Source organism: Nomascus leucogenys, chromosome 20 (genome assembly GCF_006542625.1).
Source record: "Nomascus leucogenys isolate Asia chromosome 20, Asia_NLE_v1, whole genome shotgun sequence".
Taxonomy (NCBI): Eukaryota; Metazoa; Chordata; class Mammalia; order Primates; family Hylobatidae; genus Nomascus; species Nomascus leucogenys.
In genome coordinates this window covers 34,192,247-34,219,647 of record NC_044400.1, presented here as the reverse complement: position 1 = coordinate 34,219,647, position 27,401 = coordinate 34,192,247, and the positions used below count along the sequence as shown (strand labels likewise).

The 27,401-nt window shown below is 46.6% G+C and overlaps 1 pseudogene; it reads right to left on the bottom strand.

Annotated features, from left to right (window-relative positions):
• Positions 1 to 18,134: 18,134 nt before the first annotated feature.
• Positions 18,135 to 18,621, bottom strand: LOC115831946 (annotated as a pseudogene).
• Positions 18,622 to 27,401: the final 8,780 nt, after the last annotated feature.

Genomic DNA, 27,401 nt, shown 5'->3' with positions numbered 1-27,401 from the left:
CGTGTCAGAAAATTGTCAGGATAAGAAGTTGGGAAAAAATGCTGGACCTGCATTTTTACTTAAACACAGCACTGACCAGCAGCTGCAGAATATGAATCACCAGCTTGAATCACAAAACCCACAGCTTCATTTTAATTTGTGTATCTACATATTTCTTTGTACAGAGCAGTGCCCAAGAGTCGGGGATCGGCCAACTGTGGCTTGTCCAAGCTGAACAGCCCTGCCACTGTGCTCCTTGGCCACAGATGGCCAGCCCTTGCCAGAATGGCTGCCCGCTCCTTGGACCCCACACAGCTGGCAAACCAGCCCTCAGCACTAGGGCAGCCTGGCCCCAGGCCCTCTCCCCAGGCACCGGCCTCCCTGTTGGGTAGAATTGCTCCACCTCACTCCATCTCCCTGGCTGCAGCTGCCCCGCCCCACTCGCGAGCGGCCACCTCACACTCACCCCCTGCGAGCGGCCACCTCACACTCACCCTCTGAGCTTCTTGGCCATCTGCGCTGAGTTCAGGATGATCACATGGGGCCAACTGTAACAGAGCATTTTGATTTGTGTTTCTTCCTGAGTAAATGAATTAATCAACCAATCCGAGTCTACCCTCAAAGTACATCCAGGAGCCCCTTCTCACCCCATCTTCACCACCCTTGTCCCCCAAGATCACAGCAAGATCACACCCACCCCAGTCTTCTGGCTTCCCTCTTGGCCCCTCTGTGTGACCCCCACACAGCAGCCAGAGTGCCCCTCTTAAAACTGAGCCAGGCCTAGGTGCAGTGGCTCACGCCTGTAATCCCAGCACTTTGGGAGGCTGAGGCACGTGAATCACCTGAGGTCGGGAGTTCGAGACCAACCTGACTGACATGAAGAAACCCTGTATCTACTAAAAATACAAAATTAGCCAGGCATGGTGGTGCACGGCTACTCGGGAGGCTAGGGCAGGAGAATCTCTTGAACCCAGGAGGCGCAGATTGCCGTGAGCCGAGATAGCGCCTTTGTACTCCAGCCTAGGGAACAAGAGTGAAACTCTGTCTAAAAAAAAAAAAAAAAAAAAAACTGAGCCAAGCCAGGTTATTTCTTTGCTCAAGCTCCCCAGCGCCTCTCCATGTCTCTCAAAGAAAAAGTCAAAGCCTTAACCATGGCTCCAAGGCTACGTCAGGGGTCGGCAAACTACAGCCCACAGCCACATGCATTCGATCGCCCTATCTATGGCTACTATCTGTCTACCACGGTTCACCTGCGGCTGCCCAACACTGCCATGAAGACACCAAGTAGCCCCATGAAGAGGCCAGCAGTTAACACCACGCTGCCAGCTGTGTGAGGCTCCACCTTGGAACGGGGGTCCCCAGCACAGGCGAGCCTTTGGATGGCATCTGACTCCAAGTGGAAACTCCAGCTGAACTTTTCCCCAGCGCCTGACCCACAGACTCCATGGCCATCATACACTTACTTTTAAACAAAAATAATGGTTTTTTTCTCATGCTACTATGTCTTGCCACAGAACTGTGTGTAATCTCCCTCTGTCATAAACATATCTGTATACACATATAAGTGTGTATATGTGTGCATATATATGTGTGTATGTGTGTAACACCTTATAGAAATACATAAGCAAGAACTTTGCTTTAATTTACTTTAATTAGTCTTCTTTTCCTTCTTTTCTTGGCTGTATACTTCCCTTTCCTCTCCTATCTCTGTCTTACCACCCAGATACCCTGTCAATAATCTAATTTGTATTCCATCTATTCTCTGTATTTTTTCTTTATCCTTATATATAATAATCAAGCACACGTGCGCATATTGATGAGTATATACCTCTACACATATGCATACATAGAGGTATTCGGTTAATTCATTGCACAGTGGCATCTTGTTTCACACATTTTTCTGTATCATGATTTTCTCAGTCAATGATGCCTTGTAGAAATCCCTGTGAAATCTACTGCTCACAGCCTCACTGGATCCTTTCTGTGGCTGCACAATATTCCATGCTGTGAGTGACTGTAATTTACTCACCCAGCCCTGGGTGACAAGCAGTCACTTTGTTACCAATTTGGGGCCCCATGGTAAAGTCCCTGCACACAGCCTCACTCACTTGTGCTTTATTTCTATGTCTGGTTACCCAGAGTGGGGTTGCTGGCCCGAAGACAGAGGCATGTTAAATTTTAACAGATGCTGCCCAGCTGCTTTCCACATGGCCTGATGTCCAGCCCTGGGAAGACCTGAGCTTTTTTGTGCTGTGGACACAGGGCCTTCCAGCTGTGCCAGGCTATCACCGGCCGCATGGAGTCCCCACACAATCAACACAGCTCAGTGTGAAGCCTTCAGCAAATTTGGAGAAACATCCATGTCCTATTGTTTCTCCAGTTTTTCTCAGGCCCAAGTAAACTTCACGGGCTGGTCAACACCACGTGGGTATAGATAAAATGCACACCTGAATTCCCTTTTTTTTTTTTTTTTTTAGAGACGGAGTCTCACTCTGTTGCCCAGGCTGGAGAGCAACAGCGTGATCTCAGCTCACTGCCACCTCCGCCTCCTGGGTTCCAGCAATTCTCCCGCCACAGCCTACCGAGTAGCTGGGATTACAGGCACCTGCCACCGTGCCTGGCTAATTTTTGTAGAGACAGAGTTTCACCATGTTGGCCAAGCTGGTCTTGAACTCCTGACCTCAGGTGATCTGCCCGCATCGGCCTCCCAAAGTGCTGGGATTACAGGGGTGAGCTCACACCCTGCCTGAATTCTTCTTTTGAGTTTTGCTTTCAGAAAAGAAATGCTGCCCATCAGGGTTCAGCAGGGCAAAGGTAGCTTAGACATCCACCCCTGCCAGTTCCTGCCTGACATCAGGCCTCTCTGCTGTCCCGCCTGACCAAAGGGAACTGCCAAAATGCAACTGTGGCCACCCTCCTGAGGAAGATGTTAATGTTTAAATTGGGGAACCTCCAGTTCCCATCTTCAGTTCATGCAGCCCTCCATGTCTCCGAAAATTTTCAGGGCCTCCTAGGTGCAGGCAACACCTGGCAGGTGCAGCTCCAAGCCACCCAACAAGCACGTATATGCTAATTACTCAGCTGGCGTTTGAGAAAGTAGTACACGTAAGTAGAAAAGAGAATCGTTTTTCTTTAATTCTTAAATACCTGCAATTCCTTTGTAACAGGATGTTGGACACTGTGCAGCTTCTCAAACCCACCCACCTGGTGCCTGTCCCACGGTGATTTCCACGTGGTACTGAGCCCACCTGTGCACAGGGAGGAAAGAGGACGAGGAAGGGCTGGCTGCAGAGTCGCCGGCCTGGTGACTGCAGGGGAGCCAGCGGTCCCCACCGCTGCCAGCAGAGGGCTCCGCGCTGCCCTCTAAACAGAACCCCTCGCGCAGCCGCGCCACCCCGCCCCACCGGAGGAAGCCTGGCCTCTCTCCTCGCCACCCAGTCCCCGGGCCCTGTCACCCGAACCCCGAGGCCTGCAGGAATTTAGAAAGGGAGCTGGAGGCCGGCAGCCGAGGCGGGTCCTGTGCCGAAGCAGGAGCCTGGCTGTGGGGTCGCCCCCGGCGGAGGCGCGGGCGCCAGGATCCGAGCCCCAGGGACCCCATGGCACTCCCGAGACCGTCCCCGGAAGGTGGCGCGGCCGTCGCCCCCGGGAGCGCGAAGGGCAGGGCGGGCAGGGACCCTGTGTGCGAGTGGGGACGTCGTCTAATTGGTCTTCTTTTTCTGCACCTTTCCCATCTTCTAAACGGGGCGGCCCCCCCCGAGAACGGCCTCCTAAGGCAGTGGGGCTTCCAGCGCCCCGCTGTGCTCCCCGGGAGGGCTGGAGGCTGCAGAGGCGGGCGCGGGGCAGGGCGGCCCCTCAGGGAACCCAACGCTGGCGAGGAAGCGGGCGCTCGGGCCGCGCCGCCGGGCTCGGCCTTCCTCGTCCCCAGGCTCGCCTGGAAGGGAAGAGCAGGGAGGCAGAGCGCAAGGTGACTCCGCCACAGCCACCGCCGCGCTCCCGCCTCGGCCCGCGGTGGTTGCGCGGGTGACAGGGCGCAGCCCCTTGGGCCTCCTCTCCCCTGCACAACCAAGCCGGCCCCGCAGCCTCACGCGGGAGGAGAGGGGCGCACTTGTGGGGTGCAAGACTCCCCCGGCAGCAACATGGGAGTGCGCCCCAGAAACTTCCACCAGCACCAGGGAGAGTCCGGAAGGCCGCAGCTAGTTCTTAAACGAGGTGAAGAGACCAGAAGCCAAAGGAAAAGACTGATTTTTAGCCGGGCGCGGTGGCCCACGCCTGTAATCCCAGCACTTTGGGAGGCGCTGTGGCGGGAGAATCACTTGAGCCCAGGAGGTCGAGGCTGCAGTGAGCTGTGAGAGCGCCCATGCTGGTCTCCAACTCCTGGGCTCAAGCACTCCTCCTGCCCCGGTCTCCCAAAGTGCTGAGATTACAAGCGTGATCCACCACACCTGTCCCCAAGTTCTGTTGTTTAAAAAGACACCACAGAGCCGGGTGCGGTGGGGCACACCTGTAATCCCAGCACTTGGCTTTGGGAGCCCGAGGCCGGTGGATCATGAGGTCAGGAGTTCGAGACCAGCCTGGCCAATATGGTGAAACCCGGTCTCTACTAAAAATACAAGAATTAGCCAGGCATTCTGGTGTGCACCTGTAGTCCCAGCTACTCGGGAGGCTAAGGCAGAATAGCTTGAACCCGGGAGGCGGAGGTTGCAGTGAGCCAAGATGGGCCACTGCACAACAGGCTGGGCGACAAAGCGAGACTCCATCTCAAAAAAAAAAAAAAAAAGATACCACAGGGCCGGGCGCGGTGGCAAACACCTATAATCCCAGCACTTTGGGAGGGCGACGCAGACGGATCACGAGGTCAGGAGGTTCGAGACCAGCCTGGCCAATATGGTGAAATCCAGTCTCTGCTAAAAATACAAGAATTAGCCAGGTTTGGTGGCGCAAGCCTGTAGTCCCAGCTACTCGGGAGGCTAAGGCAGAAGAATAGCTTGAACCTGGGAGGCAGAGGTGGCAGTGAGCCGAGATCGTGCCACTGCACTCCAGCCTGGTGACAGAACAAGACTCCGTTTCAAAAAAAAAAGACACCGCAGGCTGGGTGTGGTGGCTCACGCCTGTAATCCCCGAATTTTGGGAGGCCGAGGCGGGCAGATTACGAGGTCAGGAGATCGAGATCATCCTGGCCAACATGGTGAAACCCCGTCTCTACTAAAAATACAAAAATTAGCTGGGAGCAGTGGCGGGCGCCTGTAAACCCAGCTACTCGGGAGGCTGAGGCAGGAGAATCACCTGAACCCGGGAGGCAGAGGTTGCAGTGAGCCAAGATTGTGCCACTGCACTCCAGCCTGGGTGACAGAAAGAGGCTCATCTCAAAAAAAAAAAAAAAAAAAAAAAGACACCACAAAGAGAATGAAAAGAAAGCAACAAACTGCAAAAAAGCTGTTATTGGCAATGCATATACCTGAAAAGGAATCATATCCAGAAGATATATTTTTTATTTATTTATTTTTGGTTTATTAACTAAGAGGAAAAAGGCACAACTCAAAGAATTAAAACCCAGAACAGATCTTCCTAGACAGCAACCAGGAGGCCCATTAAATGTGTGAAAATACGTCCAACCTCATTTGTTATCAAGGAAATGTAAATTAAAACAAGGACATGCCATTCCACACTCACTAAATCAGCAGAATTTAAAATCTCTTGTCAACATAAAGTGTTGGGAAAGACTTAGAGAAAAAGGAACTTGTATACGCAACTGGCAGGAATGTAGACTGTGCACTGACTTTGAAACACAGATTGGCAGGACCCAGTAAAGGTGGGCAACCAGTAAAGCTGCTTTCCTAGGGCCCTGCAAGCCCAATCCTCTGAGTGTATACACCCGGGAGACCCCAGCACACATGGGCCAGGACCCAGGTAGAAGAATGTGTGCAGGAGCCTTGTCTGTAAAGCAGAAACCTGAAAACAATCCAAGTGGCTATTCACTGGAGGGAGCAGATAAGAAACTGGTAAGTAGACAGCAAGGAAAAGGAATGAATGCACAGGCATGCGTGACCCTCAAAACTGCCTGCTACAGAGGACTCCAGTTATATACGATTCAAAAAACAGGTAATAGTAGGTAATATTTAGGTTAAACCAATGTTTCTCAACCTTTTTAAAAATCACCTCCCCAGGGCCAAGCGCGGTGGCTCACGCCTGTAATCCCAGCACTTTGGGAGGCTGAGGTAGGTAGATTGCCAGGTCAGGAGATCGAGATCATTCTGGCTAACACCATGAAACCCTGTCTCTACTAAAAATACAAAAAATTAAGCTGGGCATGGTGGCTCACTCCTGTAATCCCAGCACTTTGGGAGGCCGAGATGGGCAGATCACCTGAGGTCAGGAGTTCGAGACCAGACTGACCAACATAGAGAAACCCCCATCTCTACAAAAAATTAAAAATTAGCCGGGCATGGTGGTGCATGCCTGTAATCCAAGCTACTTGGGAGGCTGAGGCAGGAGAATTGCTTGAACCCAGGAGGCAGAGGTACCACTGCACTCCAGCATGGGCAACAGAGCAAGATTCCATCTTAAAAAAAAAAAATCGGCCAGGTACAGTGGCTCACGCCTGTAATCCCAGCATTTTGGGAGGCCAAGGCAGGAGTAGGGGAGGATCACGAGGTCAGGAGTTTAAGACCAGCCTGACCAACAGGGTGAAACCCCGTCTCTACTAAAAATACAAAACTGAGCTGGGCACAGTGATGGCATGCACCTGTAATCCCAGCTACTCAGTTGGCTGAGGCAGGAGAATTGCTTGAACCTGGGAGACGGAGGTTGCAGTGAGCCGAGATTGTGCCATTGCACTCCAGCCTGGGTGACAGAGCGAGACTCCATCACAAAAAGATTTTTAAAAAAGTTAAACAACAGCGGATTTCTTATCTGAAACTATGGAGACAAGGAGGAAGTGGCACAACCATTTTCCAGTGCTGAATGAAAAAAATATCAATGTCAACTCCATGGTGAATAAAAATTTCCATTAGGAATGAGGAGAAATTAAGTCTGTCAGGCAGAGGAGCACAAGCGAATTTGTCACCAGCTGACCTATTCCTAAAGAACGCTTAAAAGCCATTCTCTGGGCATGGGACCGTGGCTCATGCCTGTAATCCCAGCACTTTGGGAGGCTGAGGTGGGCGGATCACGAGGTCAGGAGATCGAGACCATCCCGGCTAACATGGTGAAACCCTGTCTCTACTAAAAATACAAAAACTTAGCCACGTGTGGTGGCATGCGCCTGTGATCCTAGCTACTCAGGAGGCTGAGGCAGGAGAATCGCTTGAACCTGGGAGGTGGAGGTTGCAGTGAGCCAAGATCATGCCACTGAATTCCAGCCTGGGTGGCAGAGCGAGGCTCCATTTCAAAACAACATCAACAACAACAACAACAACAACAACAAAAGTTATTCTCTGAACAAAAAGTAAGTGTAACAAAAGGAATCCTGGAACATCAAAAAGAAAAGAAAGGTGGGGCGCAGTGCCTCACACCTGTAATCCCAGCACTTTCGGAAGTCAAGGTGGGCAGATCACTTGAGGTCAGGAATTTGAGACCAGACTGGGGAACTTGGCAAAACCCTACCTCTACAAAAAATACAAAAGTTAGCCAGATGTGGTGGCACATGCCTGTAGTCCCAGCTACTCAGGAGGCTGAAGTGGGAGAATTGCTTGAGCCCAAGAGGCAGAGGTTACAGTGAACCGAGATTGCACCACTGTACTCCAACCTAGGTGACCGAGTGAGACCCTGTCTCAAAAAAAAAAAAAAGAAAAGAAAAAGAAAAGAAAGAACAAAGAAATTGGTTTTAAAAATAGGGTTAAATATAATAAGCTGTCCTTATAGTTTTTAAAATCATGTTTGATTTTAAAAATGGTCTAATGTGATGCTCAATATATATACAGGAAACACGGTCATGTGTGACTTAATGACAAGGATTCATTCTCAGAAATGAGTCATTAGGCAATTCTGTCATTTTGCAAACATCATACAGCATAATGGCATGTGATTATACTGAATATTATAGGCAATTGTAACACAATGGTAAGCATTTGTTTATTTAAACATATCTAAACATAGAAGAGGTACTATAATCTTATGGGACAGCTGTTATATATGTGGTCAGTTGTTGACCTAAATGTGATTATGTGACACTAAGACAATTATATTTTTAAAGTGAGGAGGAAAAAAGAACATAAATGGGAATAAGCTTTCTAAATTTTACTTGCAATGGTAAAATATCAGTACCAGTCAACTGTGATAAGTTGCATATGTATATTGTCATACATAGAGCAACCACATACACAAAAGTTATACATAGAAAGCTAATTTAAAAAAAAAACTATATGGCCCTTTCCTCTTGGAAGTCCCCCTTTTTTTTTTTTTTTTTTTTTTTGTTTGAGATGGAGTCTTGCTCTGTCGCCCAGGCTGGAGCGCAGTGGCACAATCTCAGCTCACTGCAAGCTCTGCCTCCTGGGTTCACACCATTCTCCTGCCTCAGCCTCCCAAGTAGCTGGGACTACAGGTGCCTGCCATCATGCCCAGCTAATTTTTTCTTTTTTTTGTATTTCTAGTAGAGACGGGGTTTCACCGTGTTTGCCAGGATGGTCTCGATCTCCTGACCTTGTGATCCACCCACCTCAGCCTCCCAAAGTGCTGGGATTACAGGTTTGAGCCATTGCACCCAGCCCCCTCTCTCTTTTTCCTTTCTCATTCTTTCTCTCTCTCTTGCCTATTGAACCTCCCCTCCCAAACTCCTAAAAAAAAAAAAAATACTATAGAGAAATTGTAATGTAGACCACTCCTCTAAGTAACCCAGAGGAGAGCAAGAAAAGGAAACAGGAAAAGACACACACAAAAAAAACTACAAAAATATTGGAAATATTGAAATATTAGAATTACAGATGATCCCTAACTCTCTTATCCGAATATGCACATAATAATAACCTCTTTTGGACCAAGCTTCTTGACCACTAAACTTTATTTATTTATTTATTTTTATTATTTATTTATTTATTTATTTTGAGACTGAGTCTGGCTCTGTTGCTTAGGCTGGAGTGCAGTGGCATGATCTCGGCTCATTGCAACCTCCATATCCTGGGTTCAAGCAATTCTCGTGCCTCAGCCTCCAACGTAGATGGAATTTCAGCACTTTGGGAGGCCGAGGCAGGTGGATCACCTGAAGTCAGGAGTTCAAGACCACCCTGGCCAACATGGTGAAACCCCATCTGTACTAAAAATACAAAAATTAACTGGGCGTGGTGGTGCATGCCTGTAGTCCCAGCTATTCAGGAGGCTGAGGCAGGAGAATTGCTTGAACCTGAGAGGCAGAGGTTGCAGTGAGCCAAGATTGCGCCACTGCCCTTCAACCTGGGTGACAGAGCAAGACTCTGTCTCAAAAAAAAAAACAACAACAAAAAGTCATATTAGTAATTAAAGTGTAAATAGTTTAAATACACCAATTAAGACAAAGATTGCAAAGGGGATTTTTAAAACACAACCCAACTATGTGCTACCTACTGACTTCAAACATAACAACATAGGTAGGTTGAAAAAGGAGGAAAAAAGATATATGCATTTTGGTCCATTTTCTGTTGCTTATAATGGGATATCTGAAACTGACTAATTTATAATAAATAAAACTTATTTCTTATAGCTCTGGAGGCTGGGAAGCCCAAGGTCAAGAGGACACATCTGGTGAGAGCGTTCTGGCTGGTGGGGACTCTCTACAGAGAGCCCCAAGGCAATGCAGTGTATCACACGATGAGGGGCTGAGGTGCTCATGTGCTCGCTCAGGTTTCTCTTCCTCTTCCTGTAAAGCCACCAGTTTCCCTCCCATGATAAACCATTAATCCATTAACCCATTAATCCATTCAGTAAGGCAGAGGCCTCATGATCCAGTCACCTCTTAAAGGTCCCACCACTCAATACTGCCACATTGGGAATTACATTTCAACATTAGTTTTGAAGGAGACATTCAAATCATAACAGCATACAAACATTAATTTTTTAAAAATCAGGAGTCACTATATTAATATCACATAAAATAGACTTCAGAGAAAAAATTACTAGAAACAAAGAGGGATATTGTATAATGATAAAAGAATCAATCCACCAGGAAGATAACAATCCCAAATATATATATGCACCAAACAACAGAGCCCCAAAATACATGAAGCAAAAACTGAACTGAAAGGAGTAGACAAATCCACAGTTACAGTTGGAAATACATAGAAATTAGATAGAAAATCAGTAAGGACATTGTATTAGGCCATTTTTGTATTGTAATAAGGAAATAGCTGAGACTATGTAATTTATTTTAAAAAATGTTTAATTGACTCAGTTCTGTAGGCTGTACAGGAAACATGGTGGCAGCATCTGCTTGTGGTAAGGGCCTCAGGAGTCTTCCAATCATGGCAGAAGTCAAAGGAGGAGCCAGTGTATCACACAGCAAGGGCAGGAGAAAGAAAGAGAGGAGGGAGATGCCACACACTTTTTTTTCTTTTTTTTTTTTTTTGCTTGAGACAGGGTCTCACTCTGTTGCCCAGGCTGGAGTGCAGTGGCAGGATCACAGCTCACTGCAGCCTCTACCTCCTGGGCTCAAGTAATTCTCCCACCTCAGCCTCCCGAGTGGCTGGGACTATAAGCACACACCACCATGCCCAGCTAGTGTTTTTGATTTCTATTAGAGACGAGGTCTCGGTATGTTGCCCAGGCTGGTCTCAAACTCCTGAGCTCAGGTGACCCTCCTGCCTTAGCCTCCCAAAGCGCTGGGATTACAGGCATGAGCCACCATGTCCAGCCAATGCCACAAACTTTTAAATAACTAGATCTCATGTGAACTAATTGAGAACTCACTCATCACCAAGGGGATGGTGCTAAACCATTCATGAGGGATCTGCTTCCATGATCCAATTCGCCTCCCACCAGATCCCACTTCCAACATTGGAAATTACGTTTCAACCTGAGATTTTGAGGGGACAAACATCCAAACAATATGAGACATGGAAAAACTGAGCAACACTATCAAACAGGATTTAATTGACGTTTATAAGACAGCCTAGCCAATAACAGCAGAAGACAGTCTTTTTAAGTGCCTATGTAATATTAATCAAGATAGACCATATCTTGGGTCATAAAGCAAACTTTAACAAACTTAAAATAATTAAAATCATGTAGAGTATATTCCCTGACCATAATAGACTTAAACGAGAAATCAATAACAGAAAGAAAACAGGAAAAATCTCCAAATGCTTGGGAATTAACCAACACACTTCTAAATAGTTTGTGAGTAAAAAAGAAAGCCTCAAATAAAATAAAACATACATAGCCGGGCACGGTGGCTCACGCCTATAATCCCAACACTTTGGGAGGCCAAGGCGGGTGGATCACCTGAGGTCAGGAGTTCGAGACCAGCCTGGCCAACGTGGTGAAACCCCGTCTCTACTAAAAATACAAAAATTAGCTGGGCGTGGTGACAGCCCCTGTAATCCCAGCTACTCAGGAGGCTGAGGCAGAAGAATCACTTCAACACGGGAGGCGGAGGTTGCAGTGAGCCAAGATTGTGCCATTGCACTCCAGCCTGGGCAACAGAGTGAGACTGTCTCAGAAAAAAAAAAAAAAAGCATAAAACTAAATGCAAATGAAAACACAACATATCAAAATTGGTGGGATACCTTTAAAGCACTGCTGAGACGAAATTTTTATTTTGTTTTTTTAGACGGAGTCTCACTCTGTCGCCCAGGCTGGAGTGCAGTGGTGTGATCTCGGCTCACTACAACCCCCACCTGCTGGGTTCAAGTGATTCTCCTGCCTCAGCCTCCTGAGTACCTGGGACTACAGGTGCCCATCACCACGCCCAGCTAAGTTTTTGTATTTTTAGTAGAGATGGGGTTTCACCATGTTGCCCATTCTGGTTTCGATCTCCTGAGCTCAGGCAATCCGCCTGCCTCGGCCTCCCAAAGTGCTGGGATTACAGGCATGAACCACTGCGCCTGGCTGAGAAGAAAAGGTATAGCATTAAATGCTTACATTAGAAAGCATGATAGGATTTATATTAATAATCTAGGCTCTGACCTCAAGAAACCAGGAGAAGAAGAGCAAAATAATCTCAAAGCAAGAAGAAAGAAGGAAATAAAAATAAGAGCACAGGCTGGGCGTGGTGGCTCACGCCTGTAATCCCAGCACTTTGGGAGGCCAAGGCAGAGCCAAGATCACACCCATTGCACTCCAGCCTCAGTGACAGAGAAAGACTCTGTCTCAAAAAAAAAAAAAAAAGCAGAATTCAATGAAATTGAAAAGGGAGCCAGGCACAATAGCTCATGCTCGTAATCCCAGCACTTTGGGAGGCCAAGGCAGGTGGATCACTTGAGCCCAAGAGTCCAAGACCAGCCTAGGCAACATGGCAAAACCCCATCTCTACAAAAATACAAAAATTAGCTGGACATGGTGGCATGTGTCTGTAGTCCCAACTACTCAGGAGGCTGAGGAGGGAGGATCACTTGAACCCAGGAGGTCAAGGCTGCAGTGAGCCAAGATCATTCCACAGCACTCAAGCCTGGGTGACAGAGCAAAATCTTGTCTCATAAAAAAAAAAAAAGTCTCCATGCCCAGTAGTTTCACTGGAGCATTCTCCAAAACATTTAAAGAATTAACACCAATTTTATACAATTTCTTCCAGAAAACAGAAGAGTTGGGAACGCTTCCAATCTCATTTTATGAGACCCTGAAATCACAAACAGACAAAGACAGTACTAAGACATAAATAAATAAAAATAAAACTATAGGCCAATATCTTATAAACTTAGACACAAAATTCCCCCACCAGCCAGAAGGCTCCCACCGAATGCAGCCCCTCAAACTTGGACTTCTCAGTCTCTATAAATGTAAGATACAAGTTTCTTTTCTTCATAAATTACCCAGTTTCAGGGATTCTTGAGAAGGAAATCAAAATATTTTACCCCAGATATATTTGTTTGCCGTATTTTGAAATGGCTGCCTCAGGGCCAACAGACTGAGGTGGCCTTGCAAAACTGTCTTTTGGGGGCAACTCTTACATCTGTAGAAAATCTCCCTAAGGCCGGGTGCGGTGGCTCATGCCTGTAATCCCAGCACTTTGGGAGGCCGAGGTGGGCGGATCACCTGAGGTCAGGAGTTCGAGACCAGCCTGACCAATATGATAAAATCCCATCTATACTAAAAATACAAAAATTAGCCAGGCGTGGTGGCATGCACCTGTAATCCCAGCTACTCAGGAGGCTGAGATAGGAGAATCACTTAAACCTGAGAGGCAGAGGTTGCAGTGAGCCAAGTTTGCGCCATTGCACTCCAGCCTGGGCAACAAGAGCGAAACTCCACCTCAAAAAAAAAAAGAAAGAAAAGAAAAGAAAATCTTCCTAAATGCCAGGACTTCCCTCTCTAGCCCTTTCCTGGATTGAGGAGAGATTAACTCACTCTGACGCCTTTAAAGGTCTGAACAGAGCCATTTACCATCTATTCTCTCTGAGTTCTGCTACCTGTAAGGCTTCATCGGCATAATAAGGCCACCTCTGCCAGCCAGGCCTCTTCCTTTCTCCCTCCCAGGACCTGTTTTTGCCAAGATCCAAGCTCCCATTCTTATTGATGGTATGGAAGCTTCTATACCTTATTGGGAGGTTGAGTCTTCGTTCTGAAGGCTCCCATGGATACACGTTGATTAAATGTGGGTGCCTTTTCTCCTATTAATCTGCCTCATGTCAGTGATCGTTCAGCAAACCTTCAGAGGGCAAAGGGGATGTTTCCCCTTGGCTCCCCTATACTGTTAAAGCAACAGAAAATGGACTAGTCTGGGAGATAGAGATGGAAAATAGGCACATGAAAAGATGTTCAACACCATCAGCCATTAGAAAAATGCAAACAGGCTGAGCACGGTGGCTCACACCTGTAATCCCAGCACTTTGGGAGGCAGAGGCGGGCAGATCACCTGAGGTCAGCAGTTTGAGGCCAGCCTGGCCAACATGATGAAACCCTCATCTCTACTAAAAAATACAAAAGTTAGCCAGGCATGGTGGTGCACACCTGTAATCCCAGCTACCTGGAAGGCTGAGGTAGGAGAATCGCTTGAACCCGGGAGACAGAGGTTGCGGTGAGCCGAGATCACACCACTGCACTCCAGCCTCGGTGATAGAGTGAAATTCTTCTCAAAAAACAAAGAAAGAAAGAAAAATGCAAATGGAGACCAGAATAAAATGTCACTATACATTTATTAGAATAGTTCAAATAAAAAATAGAGATAATACCAAATGCTGGTACAGAAGCAAATAAACTGGAATGGAAAATGGTACAGCCAGTCTGCAAAACAATTCGATGGTTTCTTATTGTCAACAAGGAGTCAAACTCTGTAAAATGTTTGAAGAGATTTATTCTGAGCCAAATATGAGTGACCATGGCCCATGACACGGCCCTCAGGAGGTCCTGAACATGCCTAAGGGAGTCGGGATGTAGGTTGGTTTTATACATTTTAGGGAGACATGAAACTTCAATCAATTACATTTAGGAAATAACATCGGTTCGGTCCAGAAAGGCAGGACAACTTGAAGTGTGGGAGTGGAATTCCAGGTTATAGGTAAATTTAAATTTTTTCTAATTAGCAATTGGTTGAAAGAGTTATCAGTAGAAAGGAATGTCTGGGTTAAGATCAGGAGTTGTGGAGATCAAGGTTTTATCACACAGATGAAGTCTCCAGGTAACAGGCTTCAGAGAGAATAGATTGTAAATGTTTCTTATCAGACTTAAGGTCTGTGTTGATGTGAATGCCAGAGAGGTATAATGACGCATGTCTGACTCCCACTTCCTATCATGACCAGTCTCTCAGATTAAATTTTAGAGTGCTGTGGCTGAGAAGGAAGTCCCTTTGATGGTTGGGGGCCTTAGAATTTTATTTTTGGTTTACATTATAAACTAAACATGTACCTATAAAACAACCAGCACTCACACTCTTGGACATTTATCCCAAAGAAATGAAAACTCATGCTCACACAAAAACCTGTGCACAGGGCCAGGTGTGCTGGCTCACACCTATAATCCCAGCACTTTGGGAGGCTGAGGCAGGCAGATCACTTTGAGCTCAGGAGTTTCAGACCAGCCTGCTCAACATGGTGAAACCCCATCTCTACTAAAAATACAAAAAAAAAAAAAAAAAAAAAAATTAGCCACACGTGGTGGCACACACCTGTAGTCCCAGCTACTTAGGAGGCTGAGGTGGGAGGACTGCTTGAGCCTGGGAGGCAGAGCTTGCAGTGAGCTGTGATCATGCCGTTGCACTCCATCCTGGGCCACAGAGCCAGAACCTGTCTCAAAAAAAAAACCCGTGCACGAATGTTCTTCCAACCTTATTCATAATGTAAACCAAAAATAAAATTCTAAGCCCCTTAACCAACTGAATGGATCCCTCCTATCGGCCAAGGGCTTTCTAAAGTAAACCTGAAACACTAGTTCAGGCCATGATGGGAGTGCAGTGGTCACTCCCTTCTACTGATTCCAAGGCTTTAGATAAACTCTCAACCAATTGCCAATCAGAAAATCCTTCAATCGGCCTATGACCCAGAACCCCACCCCATCCCACCCACCTCCACTTCCAGTTGTCCCATCTTTCCCAACCAATGCACATCTTACATGTATTAATTGACGTCTTAAGTCTCCCTAAAACGTATAAAACCAACCTGTAGCCTGACCACATTCTCAGGATCTCCTGCGGCTGTGTTGCAGACCATGGTCACTCACATTTGGCTCAGAATAAAAGTCTTCAAATACTTTATGGAGTTCAACTTTCTTTGTCAACAATAATATTCAGAAACTGAAAAAACAACCAAAATTTCCTTCAGTAGGTGAATGGTTTAAAAATCTCTGGATAAGGCTGGGCACAGTAGCTCATGCCTGTAATCCAGCATTTTGGGAGGCCGAGGCGAGAGGATCGCTTGAGCTCAGGTATTCGAGACAAGCCTGGGCAACATGGCAAAACCCCATCTCTACAAAAAATACCAAAAATTAGCCAGCTGTGGTGGTGTTACCGGTGGCCGGTATCTGAGTTACCAACGGCGAATTCTGACGGGTCTGCAGCAACCTCAATTCTTGCCTCCTCAGAAGAAAGAATTCGACTGAGAGGCATAAGGCAGAAAAAGAGACGGAGGCAAGTTTCAGATTAGGAGTGGAAGTTTATTGAAAAGGCTTTAGAACAGGAAAGAAAGGAAGGTATGCTTGGAAGAGACCCAGACAGGCAGCCTGAAGAAGAAGTGCAGTGCTGAACCGTGCAGCTGGGACTTTATAGGCTGGCCCACCTCCAGCATCCTGCGCGCCTTTCCCATGATTCTTCCCTCAGGGTGGGCTGCCCGCATGCAGCGCCCTCCTCACCCGTGGGAGGCGAGCACCCACAGTAGGTTTAGTAGCAAGTTGTATGCGTGTCCATCTGAGGCTTTCTTCCCTTTTCTGCAGACGGCCCTGGAAAGTTATACTCTGCCATCTTGTCTCTTAATGCGCATGCCCAGGCTCACTCGCCCAATCCGAGATTTTATTGGAAGCCCTTTTTGCTTCTCCCTAGCACCTGCATTCAATTAACACTGTAAGGTTAACAGCTGTGGATCAGCAGGAGATTGTCTCTTTTTGATGCTGGCTGCCGAATTATTTTTAGAGAGTCATTGTGAATATTGTCAAACCATCACCTGACATTTCTAGTGGGTGGGGGAAAAGGGTCCTCTCCTGCCCCACCCATGCCTGTCTAACTACCTGTAACAGTGGCATGCACCTGTGGTCTCAGCTACTCAGGAGGCTGAAGTGGGAGGATCGCTTGAGGCTGAAGGTAGAGGCTGCAGTGAGCCTACCTAAAGATCGTACCACTGCACTCTAGCCTGAGCAACAGAGTGACACCCTATCTCAAAAAAAAAAAAAAAAATCTCTGGATACACACTCTGGATGGAGTGTACATCCATACAGTGGAATACTACTCAGCAATACAAAGTAGCAACCCTTGATCCATTCAACCACTTAGACGGATCTCAAGGCAACCATGTTTACTGGAAGAAAGTCAGTAACAAAAGGTTACATACTGTAGTACCAGTCCATATTCTGTATAACGTCTTGAAATGATCAAACTATAGAAATAAAGTGCAGATTAATAGTTGCTGAGAGACAGGGGCGAGGTGCAGGAGGTGAGTGCAACTATAAAGGGTAGCCCAGGGAATGTCTTCATGGTGATGAACTACTTCCATATTGATTGTGGTGGTGATCCCGTCATCCTATACACGAGATTAAATCACAGAGAACCACACACACAAATGAGTACATACCAAAACTGATGAAAGCTGAATGAGGTCTGTAGTCTAATTACCAGGATGGTACCATGTCAGTTTCCTGAGTTAGCTGTTGTACTGCAGTTACGTAAGTAGCAACGCTTGAGGGAAGGTGAGGAAGGGTAATGGCACTCTAGGTACTGATTTTGCAACTCCATGTGAGTCTATAGTTATTTTATTTTTTAAAATTATTTTATTTCTTCCGTGATGGAACCCATGAGGGAATATCTTCAAACCAGTAAAAATATTTCATAAATAATATCAATAATATCTGGCCTTTTTCTTTTCTTTTCTTTTCTTTTCTTTTTTTTTTTTTTTTTTTGAAATGGAGTCTTGCTCTGTCGCCCAGGCTGGAGTGCAATGGCGTGATCTTAGCTCACTGCAACCTCCGTCTCCCGGGCTCAAGTGATTCTCCTGCCTCATCCAAGCAGCTGGGATTACAGGCGCCCACCACCACACCCAGCTAATTTTTGTATTTTTAGTAGGGATGGGGTTTCACCATGTTGGCAAGGCTGGTCTCTAACTGCTGACCTTGTGATCCACCCACCTTGGGCTCCCGAAGTGCTGGGACTACAGGCGTGAGCCGCCACACCTGGTATCTGGCCATTTTCTAACCAATCGAGTAATATGTTGCACAATAAGCTACCTCACATCTTTCAGCAATAAATACATTAAATTTGAAAAGTAAAGACATTACAGAATGAATTAGGACCCAGTTAAAATTTGCTTTAAGTATTTCTTTGGGGGAGAGGACACCACACTCTTACTCAATGAAGAGAAACATTTTCACAGTCCAGAAGTCTTTTATTTTGTTAACACCTATGATGCCATGAATCCATAGGGAATAGGTTCCAGCAGCTCAGGCTCCTTCCCATTGGTTCTCACACACTGTGCTTCTCTCGGTGGAACAGGCTGGCGCTTCAGTTGAACCCAGGCTCCCTTCTCTTTGGCTTTCTTTTTCTGATCATTTTCCTTCACGTGTTTCAGGAAGCTATCTCGGCTCTTAGAGTGCTTGCTTACTCTGCTCAATATGCACACTAATTCTCTTGGCAAGAATCTTGCCAAGATTCTTGTTTGTTTACAACAATGCCAGCAGCATGCCGGGTAACATTGTAGACTCTTCCAGTTTTGCCATGGTAACACTTGTGGGCATTCCTTTTTGAGCAGTACCCATTCCCTTGATGTCTACAATATCACCTTTCTTATAGATTCGCATATACGTGACCAAAGGAACAACTGCATGTTTTCCAAAAGGCCTAGACAACACACATTGGGTGCCTCTCCTCTTTCCCTCTGTGTTCGTCATTTTGGCGAATTACTGGAAGATGGTGCCAGCCGAAAAAGTTATAGTTACTTTATTTTTTTGAGACAGAGTTTCGCTCTTGTTGCCCAGGCTGGAGTGCAACGGCACTATCTCAGCTCACTGCAACCTCCATGGTTCAAGCGATTCCCTTGCCTCAGCCTCTCTAGTAGCTGGGATTACAGGCATGCACCACCACGCCCAGCTAATTTTTGTAGGTTTAGTAGAGACAGGGTTTCACCATGTTGATCAGGCTGGTCTCGAACTCCGGACGTAAGGTGATTCATTCTCCTCAGCCTCCCAAAGTGCTGGGATTACAGACTTGAGCCACCATGCCTGGCCTGCAGTTATTTTAAAATAAAAATTTTTAAAAGAAAAAAATTACAAAAATGGAAAAGCAAGCCACAAATGGAAATTATTTCCAAAACATATACTTGTATCTAGAATACATATATACAGCTATTATAACATAGTAAGACAAACAGTTCATTTTTTATTTTTTTTAGATGGAGTTTCCCTCTGTTACCCAGGCTGGAGTGCAGTGGTGCCATCTCGGCTCACTGCAACCTCTTCGCCTCCTGGGTTCAAGCGATTCTCCTGTCTCAGCCTCCCAACTAGCTGGGATTACAGGTACGTGTCACCACACCTGGCGGATTTTTGTATTTTTAGTAGAGACGGGGTTTCATCATGTGGGCCAGGGTGGTCTTGAACTCTTGACCTCAGGTGAACCACCCTCCTCGGCCTCCCAAAGTGCTGGGATTACAAACGTGAGCCACTGAGCCCGGCCAGTTCAATTTTTTTAAAAGGGCAAAATTTTGAACAGAGATTTCACCAGAGATGATCTACAGGTGGCAAATTAAGGACATCAAAAAATAATCTCACTATCATTAGGGAAATGCAGATTAAAACTTCAGTGAAAACAAAAGCTTCTATAAGATACCACTATATCTCCGCTAGAAAGGCTAATTTTCATTTTGAGAGACAGGGTCTCACTGTGTGGCCCAGGCTAGAGTGCAGTGACAGAAGCTTGCTGTAACCTGCAACTTCTGGTCTCAAGTGATCCTCCTGCCTCAGCTTCCAGAGTAGCTAGTGTGTCCGGAGTTTGGTTCCTGCTGGTGGGGGTTCATGGTCTTGCTGACTTCAAGAATGAAGTCACAGATCTTCGCGGTATTTGCAGTGTTACAGCACAGCTCTTAAAACTGGCATGGACCCAAAGAGTGAGCAGCAACAAGATTTATTGTGAAGAACAAAAGAACAAATCCTCAACAGCATGGAAGGGCACCTGAGCAAGTTGCCACTGCTGGCTCCGGGGGTGGCCAGCTTTTTTTTTTTTTTTTTTTTGAGACGGAGTCTCGCTCTGTTGCCCAGGCTGGAGTGCAGTGGCGCGATCTCGGCTCACTGCAAGCTCCGCCTTCCGGGTTCACGCCGTTCTCCTGCCTCAGCCTCTCCGAGTAGCTGGGACTACAGGCACCCGCCACCACGCCCAGCTAATTTTTTTTTGTATTTTTAGTAGAGATGGGGTTTCACCGTGGTATGGATCTCCTGACCTCGTGATCCGCCCACCTCGGCCTCCCAAAGTGCTGGGATTACAAGCGTGAGCCATGGCGCCCGGCCCGGGGGTGGCCAGCTTTTGTTCCCTTATTTGTCCCCACCCATGTTCCATTTCTGTCCTATCAGAATGCCCTTTTTTCAATCTTCCCTGCGATTGGCCACTTTTAGGATCCTGCTGATTGAGGTGTTTTACAGAGTGCTGATTGGTGCATTTTACAGAGTGCTGATTGGTGCATTTTACAATCCTCTTGCTAGCTACAGAGCACTGATTGGTGCGTTTTATGATCCTAGCTACAGAGTGCTGATTGGTGCCTTTTACAATCCTCTTTTAAGACAGAAAAGTTCTCCAAGTCCCCACTTGACCCAGGAAATCCAGCTGGCTTCACCTCTTACTAGGACTACAGTTGTGTGGCCTAATTTTTGATTTTATTTTATTTTATTTATTTTTGTTTTCTAGTGACAGGGTGTCGCTATGTTGCCCAGGTTGTTCTCCAACTCCTGGCCTCAAGGATTCTCCCGCCTTGGCCTCCCAGGCACTGAGATTACAGGCATGAGCCATTATGCCCAGCCCCAGAGTGGCTAAAATTGTAAAACACTGGCCATACCAAGTGTGGGCAAAAGTGCAGCAAAACAGCAAGTCTTATACCCTGCTGGTGGAAATGAAAAATGGTAAAATTTTTTTGGAAATCAGCTAGGCAGTCTCTTAAAAAGTTAAACATTTACCTTTCATATAATCCCAACTTCCCATTCCTAAATATGTACCCAGGAGGAATGAAAACCCACGTCCATGCAAAGGCTTGTACGTGAATGTCTGAGACAGCTTTATTTGTAATAGCCGGCTGCCACCATGACTTATTCAGGGTTCCATGGCCAGGGCGGGGTGGGGTACATTTTCACCCTGGAATTCCCTCTCAGGTCATGTGTAGAGCTTAGGTTTACTCCCATCTTCATGTTCGTATGTATACTTGCACAGAGGGATAACAAGAAGCAGAGCGTGCCGGGGACACCTGGGAGAGGCTGCCTCCAGCGCTTGTCCTGCCCCGTCCTGCCAGCAGCCCTGGGAGCACAGCAGAGATGGCAAGGATGGTGGGAGCAGGCCCAGGTCCTGCCTCACACCTCCTGGTACCTCTTACCCTGCTAGAGCCAGCTCTCTAAACATCATTTTCCTCATCAGACTGGCAAACAACTTTTTAAAGTGTTGATATCCAGAGCTGATGAAAATACAAAAACAGCACAAAACAAAGGCACTCAAATAGGGTGGTGCTGGAAGGCATTGTGCAACATGTATTTTTTAAACCTTTAAAAATGTGTCGACCTTTGACCCATTTAGGACTTTATCCTAGAGAACTGGTTTAGCTGTTTAAAAAAAAAAAGCACTGGGCTGGGCATTGTGGTGTGCACCTGTAGTCCCCGTGCTTTGGGAAGCCAAGGCAGGAGGATCACTTGAGCTCCAGCCTGGGCTACAGAGCCAGACCTTGTCTCTTACAATAAAAAATAAAATAAAATAGCACCTAACACAGTCTTTATAATATGAAAAAATAGAAATAACCGAAAATAACAATAATGTAGGAAAATAACTCCCAGCCTCAAATTTCAATTTCAGCCAAGTGTCAGGGAGACTTAAAACATCTTCAGGCATGCAAGGACTCCAAGATACCTACCATGCATTCTTGTTCACAAAGGATGTCCTTTGGGAAAACAAGGTGGGAAGCCGAAAGAGAGGAAGCCGTGGAACCCAGAACACAGGCTCCACCAGGGGAGAGGCAAATGGAAGGGCGGGCTGGGGAGGGGCAGTAGAACCCTGGCCTCAAGCCCACCGGCCAGGACAGAGCCCACCCAAGGATGGAGGGTGGCAGGCACAAACCACCGATTTGAGGTATGGGGTCGGGAAGAAGATAGAAAGGCATTTTTTGCTGGACCACTTGGGGGGAAAACTGATGTATAGAAAACTGGACAGGAGGCCCAGTGTGGTGGCTCATGCCTGCAATCCCAGCACTTTGGGAGGCCAAGGTGGGCGGATCACTTGAGGTCAGGAGTTCAAGACCAGCCTGACCAACATGGTGAAACCCCATCTCTACTAAAAATATATAAATTAGCTGGGCATGATGGCATGCACCTGTAATCCCAGCTCCTCGGGAGGCTGAGGCAGGAGAATTGCTTGAACTGGGGAGGCAGAGGTTGCAGTGAGCTGAGATTGTGCCACTGCACTCCAGTCTGGGCAACAGAGTGAGACTCCATCTCAAAAAAAAAAAAAAAGAAAAGAAAACTAGACACAAAAGAGACAGAGACAAAGACAGAGAGATTTTACCCTCCGGTTAAAACAAAATAAGTCATTCCAGAAAGGAAAAAAGTTATAGTACACAGCTTGTTTCAGCAGCAAACAACATTTGCATAATTACAATTATAAAATCACTATTGATTTAGCCAAATTGTTACTGTATTTGTCTACTAATTACTAATGATTAACACTGTATTAGTCTCCTAGGACTGCCGTAACAAAATACCACAGACGGGGAGGCTTAAACAGCAGACGTTGATTTGCTCACAGTTCTGGAGGCTGGAGGCCCACGATCGACGTGCTGGCAGGGTTGTTCTCCCCTGGGGCTGCTATCCTTGAGTTGCAGCCGGCCGTCTTCTGTCTTCTCCCTGTATCCTAACATGGCCGTTCTCTGTGTACACCCATGCCCGGTGTCTCTTCCTTTCATACGGTCCCTTATGACTTTATTTAAGCGTAATTACCTCTTTAAAAGCCCTACTCCCAAATACAGTCACATGGGGGCTTGGAGCTTCAACATATGTAGGGGAACACAATTCCAGTCATAATAGCTCCTAAGCTTGATGCCGTAGGAGGGGAAGTGGGGAGGCGGGAGATGCAGCTGTAGGGGAGCGGAGGGAGTCCTCGGTCTCCACACTAGGTATCAAGCAACGGTAGTGCAGGAGGATAGGAGGATATGCTTGAGAAACTTGGAGGGGAATCTGGCAAAAATAGCATAAAGAATTGAAAAATATTTGTCTCTAGATGAAACAGAGTGAGTCAGCAACTTACTGGTGTGTGTGTGTGTGTGTCTGTGTGTGTGTGTGTGTGTGAGACAGACTTTTAAAAAATAGAGACAGGGTCTCGCTATGTTGCCCAGGTTGGTCTCAAACTTCCAGGCTTTAGTGATCTGCTCTTCCTGGCCTCCCAAAATGCTGGGACTGCAGGTGTGAGCCACAGCGCCCAGACTCATTGATATATACGTATTTTTTTCTTTTTCTTTTTTTTTTTTTTTTTTTTTTTTGACATGGAGTTTCGCTCTTGTTGCCCAGGCTGGAGTGCAAAGGTGTGATCTCGGCTCACTGCAACCTCCACCTCCCGGGTTCAAGTAATTCTCCTGCCTCAGCATACCAAGTAGCTGAGACTATAGGCGCATGCCAGCAAGCCCAGCTAAGTTTTGTATTTTTAGTAGAGATGAGCTTTCACCATGTTGGCCACGCTGGTCTGGAACTCCTGACCTCAGGTGATCCACCCACCTCGGCCTCCCAAAGTGCTGGGATTACAGGCATGAGCCACCGCGCCTGGCCGACTCATAGATATTTTTAAGTACTACTTGACTTTTTTAACTTTCGTGGTGCACACTGTGAAGGACGTGCTAAAGCCGCACCCCTCTCCCAGCCCACACGAAATAGCAGTAATGAGGCTGAGTAATTAGCCTCAGCTCAGGGGACAGGCTTGGCTGGTGCCCAGTGGCTGGCTCTGGAACAGGAGAGGCTTGCCCAGTCTTTGGGAAAGGTCTCTCCTGACACTAAATCCAGGAGGATCACTGCAGGAAGCCAGGTACTGCCACCGTGCAGACAAGGGAGCATGTAGCGCCGCACGCTGCGGGCAGCCATCCTAACACAGAGCTGATGCTATGGATGACGGGGCAGGGAGGCAGGAAGAACCTGAGACCTAAGGACATCTTGGAACACCTGAACCTTTCAGACAGAAGACCGCCCTCGCTCTGGCTTCTGATGTGTAAGCATTAGAATATTTTGTGAGTAGGTGTGCCAGCCTGAGGAGGGCTTCCTCTTACACGCAGCTTAAAGCGCCCAAAGAGACACACAACTGCATTCATATACAAAATTGCTAAGTAAAACTGTCTTTTAAAAAGTAGTAGATACAAGGCTAGACGCAGTGGCTCACGTCTGTAATCCCAGCCCTTTGGGAGGCTGAGGCAGGGGGATCATTTGAGATCAGGAGTTCGAGACCAGCCTGGCCAACATGGTGAAACCCTGTCTCTACTAAAAATACAAAAATTAGGCAGGCGTGGTGGCATGCGCCTGTAGTCCCAGCTACTCGGGAGGCTGAAGCAGGAGAATCGCTTGAGCCAGGGAGGCAGAGGGTACAGTGAGCTGAGATCGTGCCACCGCACTCCAGCCTGGGCAACAGGGCAAGACTCTGTCTCAAAAATAAATAAATATAAATGAAAAGTAGTAGATACAATATGTCCTACTTTTAATATATATGTATATGTGGATATAGATGCAAATATGTGAAAATGTTAATAGTAGTAATTGCTGATAGCAGTTTTTTCTTTTTACTTTTCTCTGTTCATTAAGTTTTCAACATAACAAGTATTACTTGTGTGATCAGATAATTTTGTCACATTTTCCCCTTGCTTTGCTGATTGTTAACCTTTTTTTTATAAAAATATATTTTATATTATTCGGTAAAGGCATTATAAATATGGATTTATTTTCTCAAAATAAATACTGCTAACTCCCATTCAATATGAGGTCAAAACCAAACAAACTCAAACAGAAACATTACAACACAAAACTACAGAGAAATATTTCTTATGTGTCGAGACAAAAGAAATCCTCAACAAAATACAAAAACGTGTTCAAAAAAATACAAAAATTAGCCAGGCATGCTGGCACACGTGTGGTCCCAACTACTGGGGAGGCTAACATGAGATGATCACTCAGGCCCAGGATGTTGAGGCTGCAGCGAGCCATGACTGAGCCACGGCACTCCAGCCTCGGCGACACATCAAGATATATGTATATAGATACGTACATGTCTGATAAGAGCTTTGTATCTAGACTATATATAGAACTCTCTCCATTCAATAATGAAAAAATAGCCCATTTTTTGAAATGGGCAAAAGATCTGAGTAATTTTTCCAAGGAAGATATACACATGGTAAAAAGGCAAATGAAAAGATGTTTGGCCAGGTGTGGTGGCTCACGCCTGTAATCCTAGCACTTTGGGAGGCCAAGGTGGGCAGATCACTTGAGCCCAGGAGTTTCAGACCAGCCTGGGCAACATGGTGAAACCCTGTCTCAACAAAAATACAAAGATTAGTGGGTGTGGTGGTGTGTGCCTGTGGTCCCAGCTACTCCAGAGGCTGCAGTGGGAGGATCACTTGAGCCAGAAAAGGTCGAGGCTGAGGTGAGCTGTGATCGCATCATTGCACTCCAACCTGGGTGACACAGCAAGACCCTGTCTCAAAAAAAAAAAAAAAAAAACACAGTAAGATACCACTTCACACCCAGTAGCATGGTTGTAGGAAGGAGAGAAGGAAAAAGAAAAAAAAATTACCACTGTTAATGAAAATGTGGAGAAATTAGAACACTTGAGTGTTGTTGGTTGGAATGTAAAATGGTGCAGCTGCTGTGGAAAATAGTATGGTGGTTTCTTAAAAAGTTGAACATAGAGGGCCGGGTGCAGTGGCTCACACCAGTAATCTCAGCACTGTGGGAGGCCGAGGCGGGTGGATCACAGCCTGTAATCCCAGCTACTCAGGAGGCTGAGGCAGGAGAATTGCTTGAACCCGGGAGACAGAGGTTGCAGTGAGCCAAGATTGCGCCACTGCACTCAAGCCTGGCAACAGAGCAAGACTCCGTCTCAAAAAAAAAAAAAAGTTGAACATATAATTATTATATGATCCAGAAATTCCACTCCTAGGTATTTACCCAAAATAATGGAAAGCTGAGACTCAGATACTGTACGCCAGTGTTCATAGCAGTATTATTCACAATAGCCAAAAGGTGGCAACCATGCAAAAGTCCATCAGCATATGAATGGATAAGCACAATGCAGCATGTCACATGCGATAGAATATTACTCAGCTTGAAAAAGGAATGAAATGCTGATACATGCTATGGACTTAACTGTGCCCCCTCAAAATGTGTATGGAAGGCCTAACCCCCAATATGATGGCACTGGAGATGGGGCCTTTGGAAGAAAATTAGGTTTAGATGAGGTGATGGGGGCAGGACCCCATGATGGGATGAGTGCCCCATAAGAAGTGGAAGAGCCATGAGTACTCTCCCCTGTGGGGACAGGTGGGGACACAGGTGGGGACACAGCAGGAAGGCGACTTCTGCAAGCCTAAAAGAAAGCCCTCAGCAAACCCAATCATGCTGGCATTCTGATCTCAGCCTTCCAGCCTTTAGAACTGAGAGAAATACATTTTTTTAATTTTTATTTTTATTTTATATTCTCCAATTTAAAACTTTTAACTAAAAAGTAAACTTTAATGTCGAAAATGCAAACTTAGGGAAGCCAGAAAAGATCACACACAAGGCTGTCACTTCACACTTGGAAAGTTGCACAGCAGCTGGACAGATGCGCCCCTCACTTCCCAGACGGTTGGCGGCCGGGCAGAGGCGCTCCTCACTTCCTGGACGGTGGAGAAATACATTTATGCTGTTTAAGCCAGGGTCTCCAAGCCCCGGGCTGTGGCCCAGTAGGGGTCTCTGGCCTGTTAGGAAGCAGGCCGCACAGCAGGAGTGGGGAGGCGGGTGAGCAAGCATCACCGCCGGAGCTCCGCCTCCTCTCAGATCAGCTGCTCTGCTAGATTCTCATAGGAGCGCAAATCCTATCGTGAACTGCGCATGCGAGGGGTCTAGGTTGCGCACTCCTTATCAGAATCTAACTAATGCCTGATGATCTGAGGTGGAACAGTTTCATCCTGAAACCATACCCTCACCAACACCCCGTGGAAAAATTGTCTTCCACCAAACCAGTCCCTGCTGCCAAAAAGGTTGGGGACCGCTGGTTGAAGCCACCCAGTCTGTGACATTTTGTTATGGCAGCAGAGCCGACTAAGGCATGCTACAAAGTGGATGAACTTTGAGGGCACTATGCTAAGTGAAATTAAGCCAGACATAAAAGGGCAAATATTGTGATCCCACCTGCATGAGGTACCCAGAATAAGCAAATTCATATAGACAGGAATTACTAGCAGCTGGGCCGGCGCGGTGGCTCA